The sequence below is a fragment of the Pantherophis guttatus genome, chromosome 4, assembly GCF_059756535.1.
Source record: "Pantherophis guttatus breed Tessera chromosome 4, ASM5975653v1, whole genome shotgun sequence".
In the NCBI taxonomy this organism is placed as follows: domain Eukaryota; kingdom Metazoa; phylum Chordata; class Lepidosauria; order Squamata; family Colubridae; genus Pantherophis; species Pantherophis guttatus.
This window is the reverse complement of record NC_142066.1, coordinates 68,704,793-68,721,703: the sequence shown is the minus strand read 5'-3', so window position 1 is coordinate 68,721,703 and position 16,911 is coordinate 68,704,793. Positions and strand designations below refer to the sequence as shown.

The window sequence follows — 16,911 nt, the reverse complement described above, 5'->3', positions numbered from 1 at the left end:
CCTCCCATATGCACTACTGTAATGCTCTCTACATGGGGCTCCCCTTGAAAAGCACCCGGAGGCTCCAACTGGTCCAGAACGTAGCCACGCGGGTGATTATGGGCGCAGCTCGTTACGCCCATGTAACACCTCTCCTACGTGAGCTGCACTGGCTCCCGGTGGTCTTCCGGGTGCGATTCAAGGTGTTATTTATCACCTTTAAAGCGCACCATGGCTTAGGACCTGGGTACCTACGGGACCGTCTTTTGCCACCAATAGCCTCCCACCGACCAGTTCGTTCTCACAGGGAGGGACTACTTAGGGTACCGTCAGTCAAATTATGTCAACTGGCAACTCCCAGGGGGAGGGCCTTCTCTGTGAGGGCTCCAACCCTTTGGAATGAACTGCCCCCGGAGATACGGAATATCCCTGATCTCCGTGCTTTCCGCCGTGCCCTCAAGACCCTGATGTTCCAGCAGGCAGGGCTAAACATATGAACATGTGAATGATTTTTTAAATGTGATCTAATTCTGGGTTTTATTTAATTGACCAAACTAAGTAATAATTTTAATTAGCAATTTTATGATGTTTGTGTGTCTATATTTTTCTTGACTGTACATCGCCTTGAGTCCTTCGGGAGAAAGGCAGTATAGAAATATAATTAATTAATTAATTAATAAATAAATACATAAATAAATAAATAAATAAATAAATAAATCATGTTTTAACTTTCGTATTTATCTGTTTTATTTTGTGCCTGTTCACCGCCCTGAGTCCTTCGGGAGTAGGGCGGTTTACAAATTTAATAAAATGAAAAAAAAATGAATATTTTGGACTACTGAGACACAACATTAAAAGATTCTTATCAGTCTTTACCATAAGCAGCTGGTAAAGCAGTTGATCACTGTATGATTCACCTTGTACCTACTTATAGACAAAGGCTTAAAATCATAAAACCAACAATTAAATCAGTGAAATCTTGGAATAAGGAGGCAAAGTTAAAGCTACAGGCTTGCCTTGACTGCACAGATTGAAACATTTTTGAAGCTACCTCTGCAGACTTGGATGAACTCACAGATTCTGTGACATCATATCTCAATTTTTGTGAAAACCTATGTGTGCCAACCAGAAAACTATGAATACACAGTAACATACAGTAATATACAATAACAACAAATCTTGGTTCATAGCTAAATTCAAACAGCTACGTTCACCAAAGAGGAAGCCCGCAAGAAAGGAGATAGAATGCTGTACACTCAGGCCAGGAATGTATTAACAAGGGAGATCAGAGCAGCAAAAAGAAGCTACTCTGAAAAGCTGACGAATCAGCTCTCAACAAATGAATCAACAAATGTGTGCAAAACCTTTAAAAATATCACTGTCTACAACAAACCTCCTTCCCATGCTGAAGGAAATCAATTGTGTTTTACTGTAAGTTTGACAGAAAACTACTATCAATTACTGTCACATCTCAAATACAGCAACAATAGCCAAGTCTCCTACACCTGACTCCATCCCTCTGGGTCCTGTACCTTTGGTGATCACAGAAAATGATGTGTGAAGTCTATTTCATAGACATAAGCCTGGAAAAGCACCAGGTCCAGACAAGGCAACTCCTTGCTTGAAAATTTGTGTTGAGCAATTGACTTCCATTTCACCCATATGTTTAATAAATCTCTAGAGATGTATTATGTTCCTTCTTGCTTCAAACGCTCTACTATAATCCCAGTGCCTAAGAAATCTTCCATCAAGGAGTTGAACAACTACAGAATGGTTACTGTGACATGTGTAGGTATGAAAACCTTTGAAAGGCTATTGCTGGCCCATCTGTAAACCATCATGAACCCACTATTAGACCCATTGCAATTTGCCTACCAAGCAAATAGATTGGTTGATAATGCTGTTAATATGGCACTGCACTACTTCTTATAACATCTTGAATCTTCAAGGACCTATGCAAGGGTCCTTTTTGTAGACTTCAGCTCAGTATTCAATATCATCATTCCAGATATTGTTCTCATTAAACTGACTCAGCTAGCTGTGCCTGACCATGCTTGTAAGTGAACCATAAGCTTCCTAACAGATAGAAAGCAGTAGGTGAAGTTAGGCAAAATCATACCAGATACCTGTACAATTATGACAGATGCTCCCCAGGGCTGGGTGCTCTCTCCATTACTCTTTTTTTCTCTATTACCAATGACTGCATTTCAAAGGATCCCTCTGTTAAAGTACTGAAGTTTGTAGATGATACAACAGTGATTGGTCTTATTAGAGATGAACACAAATCTGCATACAGACAGGAAGTTGAACAATTAGTCCTGTGGTGCAAGTGGAGCAATCGTGAACTGAACACACTCAAAATTGTAGAGATGATAGTAGATTTTAGGAGAAGCTCTCCTATTCTACCATCTCTAGAGAACACAGTACCAACAGTAGAGACCTTGAAGTTTCTAGATTCTATAATATCACAGGACTTAAAATGGACACCTAACATAAAAAACATCATCTAAAAAGCACAACGAAGAATGTTCTTTCTATACCAACTCAGAAAGCTCAGACTGCCCAAGGAGCTTCTGATACAGTTCTATAGAGGAATTATTGAGTCTGTCATCTGTATCTCTATAACTGTCTGGTTTGGCACAGAACCAAACAAGAGAGATACAGACTTCAATGGACAGTTAGGATTGCAGAAAAAATAATTGCAGCCAGCCTGTCTTCCATTGAGTACCTGTACAAGGCACGAGCCAGAAAATATCTACAGACCCCTCATAACTTTTGTGGGTCCAATCACACTTGGCCAATAAAGAATTCTACTGACCCAGAAATTAAGGTTCAAGGGAGTAGGATCCATGGTTCAAAAAAGACTCATTAACCTTAACAAGTACGTTCTTTAAGGCAGAAGGATCTTTTTTCAAAGTAGGCATCAAGGTGTGAAAAAGTTTGGAGTCTTTTAACGAACAGTAGAGAGATGCTTGTAAGAGGTCAGAAGAGTTTCTTACAAATCACCTTTGAAGGGTACATGACCTTATAAGAGACTGTATAAGTGCATAACATAATGCCTTTGATTCATTAGATATATTTTGTACAAATTATTTCCTCATGCACAATTTGCGATATGCATAAAACATTAAAAGATACATTTACACACTAAACTTCCACAGAGAAAGGTGGCAGACCAGAGACAGTTATGGCTAGGAAAGCCTTTGCACAATTTCGCGATATGCGGCAGTTGTTTCCTTTCCTGGATCAAAATCCCTACACTCAGTCACTCAAACCCTGGTCATTTGATGCATTTGGACTACTATGATGCGCTTTATGTGGGACTTCCCTTGAAGAGTATCCAGAAACTTCAGCTGGTACAGAATGCAGCTGGACAGGCAGTTCTTGTGGGGCTATGTTATATAACTCTGCAAGCTGCATTGGTCGCCAGTTTGCTTCTAAGTCTAATTCAAAATGTTAGGACCTATAAATCCCTACATGGCCTAGGTCCAGATTATCTGAGGAACTGGTTCACCCCAATAGGAGTAGCCCACTCCCCCCTTGCACCAGCAGAAGGGCATGCTGTGGACCTCATTGACCAAGGAATTTTAGCTAATGGAGTCCAGAAGAAGAGCCTTTTCAGCCATGGCTCCTGCCCTCTGGAACATCATGCCAGGCAAGATCTACAGTATGCTTACCCTTTCGGCCTTCTAAAAGGCTGAAGATCTGGCTGTGCCAACTAGCTTGGGCCCCTATTTGGGTGTGGCATTTTGGAGGTAGCTAATGGATTAGATAACATTCCACCTCCTCTCTGTGTAGTTTTCTTCTTTCCTTTCTATCCAGGTCAATTTTTAATTGAATTTTAAATTTAAGATCTATATTTATTGTTTTAATGTTTTATATTACCTTTTCATTGAATGACTGTAAACCATTTAGAATCACCTCAGACAAGATGGGTTGCATTTAAGTTTAATAATAAATAAATACCAGGATACATACACAAAACAGGAAAATAATCATTAACATTCTAATACAAATTTGTTTTAGAATTGTTACTTATCCCTTCTTGAACTAGTGTCTAAAGCAGTAGTCCCCAACCTTTTGGCCACCAGGGACCAGTTCTGTGGAGAAAGGTTTTTCCATGGACCAGAGGGGGCATGGTTTTGCATGCTGGTTGCATCCTGCAGATGGGGCTTCACTTGTTTGTGCGGATTGGTTGCTGGCATGCTGCGGACCGGTGCCAGTCCACAGACTGGGAGTTGAGGACAGGGGTGAAATTCACCTACCTTCCCTACCGCAAAGCCTTCTGCGCATGCGCAGATGTTGAAAATCGTCGCAAAAAAGGGACATCATGACATCCGCTTGAGTGGGTTGAGCCTCCCACAGCTGCTGCTACCTGTTCAACTGAGCCAGATAGAACCAGCTGAATTTTACTGCGGTCTAAAAAATCTTTTTTTCTGTATCAGTTTGTTTGAACTTCCCCTTTTCTTGGAAATTTCAAACTTTAAACTGATGCTTTGAGGGTTCATATAAATCTCTCTTGTCTTAACCTTAGTCCATTAATTTCCAATTTGGTTCTAAAAGGACACAAATATCTGTATCCTCAGATAAAGAGAGTTGCTGAGTTAGCTCCTGTGTATATGACAGAGAATATTTCTTGTGAAAATGTATTTTGTGGAGGCTTATTCACGTCTGGAAAGCCTGGTGGCATTCATAGTGAGCCACAGCTTTTGAGATTGCTTCAGTGGTAAAATGCTCCCGGTTCAGACCAGATTGGGTGATCCGGTAGCAATTGTCACAGTTGGTTCAGCGGTCCGGTAGCGATGGCAGAGCAAAGCTCTGCTCACCTGCCCGGGTGTCATTACTTCCTGGTTTTAACCAGAAAGTAATGTGTTTTTTACCTTCTGCGCTTGCACATGTGCAGAAGATCTGCGCGTGCATGTGATGTGTGTGCACGCACATGGCGCATGCCCTTCAGAACGTAAGGAAAGTAAGTAGATTTCACCCCCGGATTGCTTGCTATAGAAGATATTTCAGTAGATAATCTCAGGAGGATATTTTAATGTAGTTATGTTTTAAAAATCAATTTTAATAGTAAAGGGTGATAATTGGAGAGTGACTGGGGAACCTCATAAAGCTTTCCCATCCCCTTGACCCCAGGATTTCCTAAACACATTCCTATTTTAACCCAGTTAAAACACAGCATACTATGCAATCCCAGCCATCAGGAAATACTTATGAAAGCATATGCCTTTTAATAAAATGTATAAGATTAATACAATTCTCCTCCTTCAGTACATAAATATATAAAATATAGGTCAACTACAGATCATCCTCAGTGAGAAATTTGGGTAGCTTTCAGTTTCTCACTCAGATCTTTCAGAACAACACTATCTCCTCCACGCTTCTTGATTATGGGAACAATTTATTTTGAATGTGAAATATACCATTAGCTTGAAAAAAATAAACATCTTTAAAAGAATCCCCCCCCCATCTCTTTCCTGACTCAGTTCTGAAATAGAAACAAGCTGTGCATATTTTAAAAGCACAAAGTGGTATGTCTGTGTGAACACTGGTAATTGGCTCAATGCATTATGTGAAAGATTACTAGTAGGCTGTCTGAAGTATCTGAACAAGGTCCTGGGAGGAAATCAAAGCAAACTGGTTATACAAGCACAAGTATGTGGAGACAGTTAGTAACAGCTTTCAAAGAGAGCCTTAACAAAAGACACTTTAGATAATTAAATGATTTGAAGAAAGGTTTTTAATTTGTGTGTCCAAATGCTTTGCATATCCCTATTTCAAACATACTTTTTTCAAGGATATCTTCAGAATTATCACATATTTGATAACCACATGAAAAAGCCTAGAAAATAAGATGAAAATAGTATTAGGGGAGGTTATGGGAGGGAGAAGAAGGAAGAAAGTTCTACTGTATTTTATTACAATTATTTGCAATCAATGAATAGTTTTGCTAAAATTTAACCCCAAAATTTTAATATGGGTTACTTTCAGGATAGTGGTTAGCCTGGGTCAAAAGGAGACAGGATGAAGTTGGGAAAAGAAGGGTGACTAAAATTAATAAGGAAGTTGCTAATAAGAAAGTAGGGTGTGTCATTTAATGGGGTGAAAATTAATTTTTGCAATTCTTTTCAGTGAGGGGTTCTAAAAATATGTGGTTTTAGACCAAGAATTCAAATCTTCTATTATTTTTGCAATTGCACAATATTTAGCTTGGTATGGTAAATCTATGTCTGATCATATACCCCACAAAAGTAACCCAAACACTGTTTACTTTATTTTCTCAAAATTATACTGTGCTACAAAAATTAAAGGTTTTTTTCTTCATGAATGTTATCTAGCTAAGAAAAAACAATCCATGCAATCATAAACTAACATCAGAAAACAATTATCTGAGTTAGAAAAATGTTTAAGTGACTTTCATCAAGTCTTCTTTTGATTTATTCTTTGACATCAGCTGCTGACTTGCTTCTTGGCCTCTGATATAAGCCTCATGTTTCTCATGTTTATACACTTTGCTTGTGGCCTCTGTGACCAGTTTCACACATCTCTCTATTGATTGGCTATGACAGGGCGCCTGTGGTACTTGCATTGGTTCATCAATGATCTCCTTTATTTCTGCTGTAGTCACTTTGCATGTCAAAGGTGGCTTATATACACCTTCAGAGCAGTCAATCAGCTCCAGCAGAGTGGACGCTCTGGCATTGATTAAAGGGTTTTTTTTGTACATACAGAAAAATCTCTGAGTGCATTATTGTCTGCACCTCTCAAGTCAATGATCTTTTGCACACCAGCTATCCTCTCTTGAATGTCATCTGAACACAAGAGTGTTTGGATTTTTATTTCACTGAAAGTGTACCATACTGAGCGCTGAATGGTTGGAAAACAGCATCTACTACAGCCTTCTTTTGCAATCTGACTTGCTGAAACTGGAATAACACATGATGTGGGCCTTCAATCCAAGAATGTTTTACTTTGATGTTGAACCAGCAAGGGTAGTACACACCAATGATGTATTCATTCTTAAGTTTTGGAGAGCTCTGCCTTTAAAGCCATGTTTTGAAACCCATATTCAGCAAAGATTATTTTCAGTAGTCAACCAGCATGAATGGCTTACAGGGCAATTTCCAGAAGACCCAGATCTGTGGGAAGTTCTCCTGTCCCTATTGCCTATATGATGTTATACTCATATGCTTGATTAGTAGAGAGATCCTTTACAATACTGTTGCTCAGTGAAATGAGGGGCTGAAACTCTGGTGAATGAAGGATCAATGTCAAGTTTTGTTGCAGTGTCTAGCATGTTGCCAATTTTACCTGCCCATTTGTTGTTAGACAAGGTCTTCCCATCCAATTTTGTGCATATAGTGTCATAGGGGTAACTCATTCATAAAGGGTGCACACAGCAACCAGTTCAACTTCCAGTCAAGCTTGACCTCTACCCAGTGCATGGCGCCACTTTCACAGCCAGTATTAACATTTGTAGAATTTCCCCCAATGGCCTTCAAGCTTTTGTCAATGCTTTTCTTCTTTATGAAATACACTTGATCAGGTTTTCCTGTTTTTGAGCCTTTCTCTGGAGTGAAATAATAAAGATATCTTCCATGCAGCTCATTGCATACAGAATAATATTCTTCTTTGATGGTACTAGGGAATTGTTTGCTTTCACATAATTCTAGTTGCACCTATACAGCTGTCGAAGATGAATTTCACTTCACCCTTCTTACGGAGCTCATCAAAATTCTTGATCTAGGGACTTCATAATTTTTTTCCTGGGCTTCTTTGACTTTATTGTGGTCAGCTGCAAATCTCTTGTCTTCTTCAGTGATCAAGGCGGCTGTGGTAATGGCAGCAGTGTCATGTAGATCAATACCATATCTTATGCTCTGCATAGTGACATTTGTTATTTTTAATCTATTGTATTATGTCTTTTCTTTTGAAGTAGAGGGCATGTGTGTTTGGTCTAAGCCCTCTTCATAACTTCCATCACATTCCTCTTCATCATCAGTCATCTGTCCTTCATTTTCATCATAAGAGATAATTACTTCATTTGTCAGTATCGAATGTCTGGAATACTTCTCTGATTATGTTTAGCAAGCCTTTGTCTCTCATTGGCTTGACACTTTTACCTTTTGATTAGTCATTTCTGCTCGGGAACATCTGGCAAACCAATCTGGTGTGATTCAAAAGAAACAATCTTGTCTCTTTGACCTTTAATGAAAGCAAGTTCTTTCAATGGTATCGGCGTCTCCTTAGGGCAGGTACATTTAATGTGAGCTTTTTTTGCAATCAATAGCACAGCCAAATTCAGCACACAGGACTAATTTGACACTTGCAGTTGAGGATGTCAAACAGTTTGTCAAGTTTCTCAGTGAAAGTCTCTTTGACATGCAGCTTTCTTCTACCAAGAAATATGTTTTTGGTTTGATCCCAGCTCTCTTGGATCTTGTTCAAGATTGTCACTTGTGAATTTATAACAGTGGTCACAAAAGAACTGTTCACTCATTCCCATTTTTAAAGCATTTTTGAATATATGTCTCTTGCAAGACTGGCTGCTGGGTATTTCTAGCATCATTACTACTTTGTTTTCTTAATAGTAGGCCAAATCTCACAGTGTTCAGAGTTCAGGTGGCAACAAGTCTCTGCCAGTTCCAATTGGGTTGCTCATATGAGTGAATGTTTCCTGTCTTGTTCTTTTTTAAAAAGCCATTACAGATCAGTTATCACACTCACAGGAAATGAGGCCAGCAGTATTTGTCACAAGTAAATGCCTTATTCTCCAATATGTAAATAGTATATAACCGGGGTATTAGGGGTTAACTTATTCTTCATCATTTAATATATTCATATTTAACCACTCCCATTTCTTGCTCCGCCTTGTGTATATAAAAGGAGCTGTATGCACCTCCTCCTTGCTTCTATCTGTGATTATTCAGTGAATATAGAATGCCTACTGTAAATAAACAGTGTTTTGTTTGAATACTTTATTCTTAAATCAATTATTGAGTCTGATCCTTAAAATCTCGCAACAATCTGGTAGCAGAGGATGGTTGTATTGACTCAATAAAACTTTAAATATGTCTAAGAGAGAAAACTCCAGAAACAAAAGAGAAAGACCCAACACCAGGGCATACAGTAAAGAAATGGAAGCAGATCAAGAAATGATTGATGAATCCACAACTGCAATATCGAGAGAATCTGAAGACTGTACTACAGACAACGAAGAAATAATGGATGAAACTGATGACCAAGAAGAAAACGAGATAGAAAACAACGAACTCAGGTCAGAGATACTGAGACTCTTAAAAAGTCAAAAGAATGACCAAAATCTCATCGCGGACCTCCAAGACATAATAAAAAACAACGGAGCAGCGAGAGAGAAACACATCGTAACAGATGAACCTAAAGATTCAAAAATGGTGAGCGAACTGCATGCAGATAAGAATATAACAAAAAAGAAGATTAAGAGTCCCACGCAAAATTTTGAATGGCAGCCATCTTGGTTCCAACAGACTACTAAGATGAGCGAAGCAGAGCCAATCAGAAAGCAGAATTCAAAATATCTGGCGCGAAAAGCCTTACACGATGCAAAAGACAAAAAGGAGAAAACTTACTCCTCAGAAGAATCAGACACAGAAATCGAAGAAACTTCAATAGAAATACAAATAAAATCAGCAATGAAAACGCTTTTTGCAGCATTCGGTCCAAAATTGAAAATCACAAAAGAATCGACAAAAAATAGCAGTCAAAAAATAAAGAAAAAACAAACAAGCAAGCAAACGTCTCAAGATCTACCCGCTTCTATCCAGACGACGAGAGCACCGACACCCGAACCCAGAGAGCCCTGCAGATATCACCCCACACCACAGACGATCCCAGGAACCAGCGATCTCAACAAGAATCATCTCAACGAAAGAAAGCGAGCGCCTGCTGTCACCTGGACTCCCAAGATCGAGCCGGAGACCGATTCGTCAGAAGAGGAAAGCTACGAGGGAGCTGCAGCAGCGAGAACCTCTCCCGACAGCTCCAGGAGCGAAATGAACAACGCGCATGTGCAGAACTACGCAGACAACTTCGGAGGACATGAAGAACAGAGAGAGCCATTCAGACTCGTTGCAAGCATACCCACACCATTCTGCAACTATCAACACTTGCAAGATCACGGACTACCCCCAGTTGTAAGTAATGGATCTAACAATATTGGGAATTTACCCAATGATTTCCCAAAACTGAGAATAGATGGTATTAATTTGCAGGAATGGTGTCAACAGCTTCAGGTTGTTTTCCTAAAAGAAAACTTATTATTTTTTATTACTAACCCCCCTAAAAGACCTTGGACTCTAAAATTGGACTGCTTACACCACAGAGCATTTTTCTTATTAATTTCCAGTATATCTCCTGCTATGTACCATAGTATTAAGCAAAATCTGACTGTCTCAGAAATTATTCAATGCATGTTTAAATTGTTTCACAGTGAAAGTGTAGCCACTACAACAAGAATGTCTAAAGATTTCTTCTCAGCTAGGATAAAGCCAGGGGTTACTATAAGTGAACATTTAATATCTTTAAACAAAATCAGAGCAGAGCTGCATTTAAGGGGAGAGATAATTTCAGATCAAACAATGAAGAGTGTTATCATTAACTCACTAGACCCATCATGGGATAATTATATATTACATTTAGACACAATCAATTTAGGGTATTTATCCATAGAAAATTTATCAAATAAGCTAATAGCTGAAGATAATTCAAGAAGGAGTCGTTGTAACAACCACATAGAAAATAAACAATATAAGAGGGTAGCATTCCAAGAAAGATATCGTGAATCAATTGAATGCCACAACTGTGGATCTAAAGAACATAATAGGAGAAATTGTCCTAAATTCCTTAGAGAAAGACAAAAAACTGATTATAGAGATAGATATCATAACAGACAATCATCCATTGATAGACATAGATATAGAAGTCCACCTAACTATAGAGAACATAGAGGGGGCAGAGATAATTCAAAGGATAGAAGATCTGGTTCACTAAATGGATTAAACAAACATAACAAAACTAGCATACAACAGTCAGAGGACAATGATTGGCTCATTGATTCTGGGGCAACTGATCACACTACACATAACAAAAGTATATTATCTTTATTTATAGAAGACAAATTTGTAATAAAAGTAGCTAATCAAGAAAAAGTCCAAGTCATTGGTAGAGGGAATGTAAACTTACCCGGTCTAGCAAAAATAGAGGGGGTATTGCTAATACCAGAAATACCTCATAACATACTTAGTGCAATAAAACTAAGTAGAGATTCTGACATAAATATAGTATTCTCAAAAGGAAAAGCAACATTAGAGAAAAACAAAACAAGCTTAGGTAGTGTGGTTATTAAAGGAGGTCTACCATATTTGATCACAAAAGAGAGATGGTTACACAATATTGATTCCAACATGGAAGAAAACAATGACATAGATAATGGAGACAATAGCAATAGTGATAATGAAGAACATGAAACAATCCATAGCCACAAAGACACATCTATTAATGACACATCCAATGACAAAAAACCTAAAATTGGAAAACCAATTCATGATGAATGCGCGCATATTTTACATAGGAAATTAGGACATGCTAGTTTTCCTGTAGTACAAAAGATGATTGAACATGCTGAAGGTGTTAAAATAAAAAATTGTAAAAACTATTTGGAATGCTCAGTATATAAGTCCACAAAACTTAGAACTAGTCCCAAACCAAGAAAGGAAACAAGATCAACTAATCAAATTTTTGATTTGGTACACATGGATTTAGTTGGTCCATTAACACCATCAATCACATATAGAAAACGTTATTTTCTGACTATTGTAGATGACTATAGTCGTTATGGGTTTGTCTATACTTTAAAGCACAAAGATGAAACCTTCCAGAAATTCAAAGAGTTTTACAAACGTGTAGAAACGCAACATAATATTAAAATAAAGCAAATTATGACAGATAGGGGATCTGAATTCATGTCAAAGGAATTCTCCCAATGGCTAAAAAACAAAGGGATGCTACATTTCACGTCTAGCCCCTTCTCTGCATTCCAAAATGGAGTGGTAGAGAGAAAGAACTCTACATTACAAACCATGATTAGAAGCACATTAGAAGATGCTGGCTTAGGCAAACAGTTCTGGTCAGAAGCATTACAATATTCCAATTATACACAAAATAGAACTTGGTCCAGCATTATAAACAAGACACCATATGAACTTATGTACAATAGAAAACCCAAGATAGCACACATGCACATATTTGGGGTCACTGGGGATGTACACATACCAAAGCAATTGAGGCGTAAAGGAGAGAACGTATCCAGAAGACTTAGGTTCATGGAATACAAAATAGGCACAAAAGGGCACAGATTTATTGATAATAATAACAAATTTATAATTTCTAGAACTGCAGTATTTCATGAACAGGCCAACTGGTCTAAAATACATCTTAATGAAATATTCCCAATCACAAATCCAGACACTGAACATCAGGATAAAATAACCAGAGAAAAATGTAATCACAACACAAATAAAAACAAAATTAAAACATGGACAAACAGTCAACACAAAATAAAGACAGATTCACTAACAAAAAAGGAGGCAAGATATTTACATGATAACGATAGTAAACCAGAAAAAACAATTAGATGTAACAGAAACCAAGTGCCAAACAAATACAAAGATTACATAATGTGCATGGATAGCGAAACATCTACACCAAACACATACGAGGAAGTATTAAAACTTCCCCCCGAAGAAAGAAAAAAATGGGAATCAGCCATGGCCAAGGAGATGGATAGTTTACGAGAGTTAAATGTATTCACACCTACACCTGCACCTAAGGATAAAACTATTATAGGCACCAGGTGGATATATAAAATTAAAAATCTAGAAGAAGGCAACACTTTATACAAAGCTAGATTAGTTGCACAGGGTTATGCTCAAAAATATCCTGAGGATTACACAGACACATACTCTCCCACAGTAAGAACTGAGAGTGTCAAAACAGCTTTAGTTATAGCATCAGCACTTGACCTTGATGTATTCCAATATGACATACAGACCGCATATTTACACGCAAAACTCGATAAAGAGATATATGTAAGGGCACCTCATAGTCAATACACAAACAAAAATGAAACATGGTTATTAAATAAAAGTTTGTACGGATTGAAACAATCTAGCAAAAGATGGTATGAATGTTTAGTCAAAGTACTCAGAACTATGAATTTCAATGCTACTACTGCTGACAACTGTTTCTTTGTCAAAAAGGAAGGTGACACATTAGAATTTGTGTTAATTTATGTGGATGATATTTTGTATATAGGTAAACATAAAAAAAAGAGAGAGACATTTGTAACAAAACTAAATGAGCATTTTTCTTTAAAATCATTAGGGAAGGTAAATAAGTATCTTGGAGTTCAAATCAGTAAAACCAAAAAAGGATTCAAACTTTCTCAGAAAGATAAGATTATAGAACTCCTAAACAAGTGTAATTTAAACAATGCTAAGCCCTGTGACACTCCTATGCAAACTGACTTCTTGAGGAACATAGATGAATCATCCCCCGAATTTAAGGATAATACACTCTACAGATCAGTTATTGGTTCCCTTCTATATATTTCTAATTGGACTAGACCTGATATTGCTTTGCCCCTCAATTTGTTATCCAGATACGTCAGCAAACCCTTATTGTATCATTGGGAAGCCGTTAAAAGAATATTAAGATACTTAAAGAATAGCTTAGACTTCTGTTTATTATTGGAACCTAATAATGTCAAAGAGCCCATCCTCACATGTTATGCCGATGCGGATTGGGCAGGTGATACCATATGTAGAAAAAGCACATCTGGTTATATATTTTTTCTTAACGATTGTCCAGTTTACTGGTACACTGGAAAACAAGATTTAGTAGCCACCTCAACGACTGAAGCAGAATATGTTTGTTTGTCTAAAGCCTCCAACAATCTTGTATGGTTTAATGATCTATTGTCAAATACTTGAAAGAAACCTTCATTACCATTTATCATACACGAAGATAACAAGGCTGCTATTGAAATATCTAGATCTGATGCTATTGGTCAAAGATCCAGGCATATAGATATAAAATTCAAGCACGTGAGACAATTATCTCAGGATGGATTTATTAAAGCAGTCCATTGCGAAACATCAGAGCAAATAGCTGACATATTGACAAAGCCTTTGCCTTCTAAACAGCACAAATACTTGACTTCAAAACTGCATGTTTTATACTGCTCTGAATCTGAATGTAATTATTGTTGTATATCGAATCGGCATTTAGAGGTGGATTTGTCACAAGTAAATGCCTTATTCTCCAATATGTAAATAGTATATAACCGGGGTATTAGGGGTTAACTTATTCTTCATCATTTAATATATTCATATTTAACCACTCCCATTTCTTGCTCCGCCTTGTGTATATAAAAGGAGCTGTATGCACCTCCTCCTTGCTTCTATCTGTGATTATTCAGTGAATATAGAATGCCTACTGTAAATAAACAGTGTTTTGTTTGAATACTTTATTCTTAAATCAATTATTGAGTCTGATCCTTAAAATCTCGCAACAGTATTAACACTCTCAGACAAAATAAAGTTTAACAAAAAGAGAAAAACAGATGAACCTGTGAAATCAAACACAGAAAATGTTTAAAATGTTATGATATTTATATAGTGATTAACCAAGCACATCTAAATTATATTAAAGTAACCAAAATAGCTTTGCAATCTCCAAGGCATATCACAACTTTTGAGCACCCCTAATGTTTGGAAATTGAAAGTTAAAAAATTTGACACGTCCTATAAAATGCTGCCTTTTAACTTATTGAGCAAACAGAATTAATATCAAAGAGATAACACCTTGCCTGGTGTGATCCTTGATCATTTTCTAGCATGGTGCATTACTCATTAATCAACATCGATCTCCTGGGAGACCTTGGTCAAAGATTTTATTCTTTTGACCAAAATAGGAAGAGAGATGAAGGGAACAAGTTATTAGCTACTCAAGAGAAATGTTCAAACGGTAAGCCATAGTAAAAGTGTGTATGAATGCATGGAACCCAATTCCCAAATTAAAGAAGTCAATCTTGAAAAAAACCACCTCCTCCAGGTGACCCAGAATGTCTGCATGAACACTTTTTTGCTGCAAGAAATGGGAAAAACACATGGATCTTGGACTGAATAGTGGACTGGCAATGAGAGGCTCTGTTGTAAAAGTATGTTTTCAAAAAATGGTAAGAGCAACATCTTTGAGTTGGGGCAATTAGCCTGTGTAGATGACCCCTAAAAAGTTAGAAGCTGGGGCTTTTTCTATTAGTAGACAGTCAACTCTTAATACCCCAGTGGCATTTATAATAATTGATTGTTCATTATTAGAATAATGTAAATACTCAATTTAATGCAAAAGTTTCTAATTAGTTGTAATGTGTCTTTTGGGAAGCTGAGTTTTGTTTATCAACCTACTTAACATAAAACAATCTATGCAAATTTATCTATTTCTTTTCTTTTATCTCTAGTAAACTCTTTAAAACTTTTCTTCTGTCTTTTCTTGAAACTTTTATTCCAAACAAATCTTCCTGTAGATGTTCTCTTTCACAGGCTATTTGCTTCAACTCTGCACACACAGCTTCAGCCATTGATTACCCGGTACCTTAAATCTGAGCGTCCAATAATTTTCTATCAGTCTTTATCCTGCCTTTAGTGAGGATAGAATTCCAGTCAAAAATCTCACTAATCTTTTATTCATAGAAACTGGGTAGAATACAATTACAGATGAGGAATGTTTTATTCAATAAGAGTTTACAGGATTTTTAATGTAATGATCCTCAAGGCTTACAATTAAAATTGATAGAGATGATAATAAGTAGAGGATGAATGAAATGGTTTGAATTAATGAAAAATTAAGCAGGTTATGGCAAAACTGTGAAAAAACTAAATATTGAAAAATGACATTTTTAAATCCTCAGGAATGTTACATAGAAAAAAGCAAAAGAGGGTACGTGGAGTTTTTCTAGGGAATAAGAAACATATTTATTTATTTGATTTTTTAATGTTACCTTTGTTACTTTATTATTTATTTATCTATTTATTTATAGTTAATGTTTTTAAATAGCCCATCTTCCTTAAGGAGGGACTCTGGACAGTGTACAATATAAGCAACATATAAAGCAGCATTTAAACTTAACAATAGAATATTAAATTTAATTTAAGATTTAAAAAGTTAAATTATGAGATTCATAAGTAATTCAAGGTGGCAAACATACGTAATACTCTTTTGTTCTCCTATTGTTTTCACAACAACAACCCTGTGAGGTTGGACTGAGAAATAGAGCAAATGGTCAAAAGTTACTCAGCCAGCCTTCACGTCTAGGACTATCTCACAGTCTCCTGGTTTCTAGCCCATACCTTAACCATTCTACCAAACTGGATCTCCAATTAATTTCATTTATATTCTAGTGTAAAAGTACAATGGTAATCAAAGAGAAGGAGCGTTGGTCCTACCTGATACGCCCCTTCTTGTTGAGTGGAGACAGCAGCCAGACATGGGTTGTGCTCATTGGTCAGAGGTTGGACTGAGCCTGTAAAATCTTCTTAAATCCACCCCCTGTTGCTAGGGCATCCAGCTTTTGTCGAAGGAGAAAACAGACTCGGTGTGTGGAAAGAAAACAGGAAATAACAATGAGATAAACCAATAACAGTAATGACCAGACTGAAAACCAGGGTGGAGCTGGCTGCTGTCACCACTCAATGAGAAGGGGCGTATCAGGTAGGACCAACGCCCCTTTTCCATTGAGGGTGGAGACAGCAGCCAGACGTGGGACATACCAAAGATCACTGTCCCATATCCCGGGCAGGAACAGTCTGGGCAGAAGACCCCTCCCGAGGTTCA

The 16,911-nt window shown here is 37.3% G+C and overlaps 1 protein-coding gene across 2 annotated transcripts in view; it reads left to right on the top strand.

Annotated features, from left to right (window-relative positions):
• ADCY1 (adenylate cyclase 1) overlaps positions 1–16,911 on the top strand; it is a 221,490-nt gene that overhangs the window by 60,396 nt on the left and 144,183 nt on the right. The gene's annotated exons all lie outside the window — the stretch shown is intronic.